This window comes from Echinops telfairi, unplaced genomic scaffold, assembly GCF_000313985.2.
Source record: "Echinops telfairi isolate 266 unplaced genomic scaffold, ASM31398v2 ScPeMD7_60;HRSCAF=208, whole genome shotgun sequence".
Classification (NCBI taxonomy): Eukaryota; Metazoa; Chordata; class Mammalia; order Afrosoricida; family Tenrecidae; genus Echinops; species Echinops telfairi.
The window spans coordinates 28,348,243-28,349,393 of NW_022103958.1; the positions used below are offsets into that span (position 1 = coordinate 28,348,243).

The 1,151-nt window shown below is 39.5% G+C and overlaps 1 non-coding gene across 1 annotated transcript; it reads left to right on the top strand.

Moving 5' to 3' along the window:
• The first annotated feature begins 706 nt into the window (after positions 1–706).
• Positions 707–779, top strand: TRNAK-UUU. Its single transcript has one exon. It is a non-coding gene; the product is annotated as a tRNA-Lys (tRNA).
• The last annotated feature ends 372 nt before the right edge of the window (positions 780–1,151 follow it).

A 1,151-nucleotide genomic window follows, 5' to 3' on the forward strand; every position in this document is an offset into this window, starting at 1 on the left:
TCTTTTTAATGCCTGAGTATATGCCTTTCTCAACCGTTTTCTGCCACGTGAAGGAACTTCTCGTGTCAGCCAGGCAGAATCCTTCCTCATCGAATTGGGAAGAGAACAGTATTCATGCCAAGTAGTGACACAGCCATAGAAACTCATTATTGCTGTCTTCGTCTCAAGTCTTCCTGTAGAAATCACCTGTCATTGCTTGACAGTTGAGGAAATGCTTACCTTGAAGACAGATTTTGATGGCTTTCAGGTTTTCAGAATTTTTTGTGCTAATAATTTTTCAAACTATGCAGGTTATAAGGAGTTATTCAACATATTATTCAGACTATAGCTTAGTATTGTCAAACACAAATAAACTGCCATATCTACCTGTTTAAATGTTTGTGTACATGTTATCTAAACTTGAGCTCCCTAGAAGAGTAAAATCAGTGAGACATCTTTCTCTATATCTATACATATCCATTCATCTATATATTCACATATGTATGTTTATACATCTCTCTAACACTCTATGTATGTTGATACATATAAATACACACACACACACACACACATATATATATATGAAGTGGCTTCAAAAAGATCATTGAAAATATTAATTTATAATATACTGAGGGTTCAGGAGGTGGTAGGGTTGGGGAGAAAGGGGATAAAGGGGAACTGACATCAGTGAGTTCAAGAAGAAAAGAAAATGCATTGGAAATGAAGATCCTGGATAGCTCAGTTGGTAGACCATTGGACTTTTAATCTGATGGTCCAGGGTTCAAGTCCCTGTTTAGGGGGAAGCAAGGTGTTGATGGGATCAGGTATCGGCCATCAAAGAACAAAAAAACATATCATTGTGAATGAGGGGGAGTGTGGAGTGGTAACCCAAAGCCCATCTGTTGGCAACTGGACATCCCCTTATAGAAAGGTCAGAGTGGGGGAAGGTCAGCCAGTCAGGGTGCATTAGAGCAACAATGAAACATACAAATTTCCTCTAGTTCTTTAATGCTTCCTCCACCCTTCAACTATCATGATCCCAATTCTACCTTACAAATCTGGTTAGACCAGAGGATGTACGCTGGTACAGCTCAGAGCTGGAAACACAGGGAATCCAGGACACATAAACCCCTCAGGACCAATAATGAGAGTAGTGATACCAGGAGGTAAAG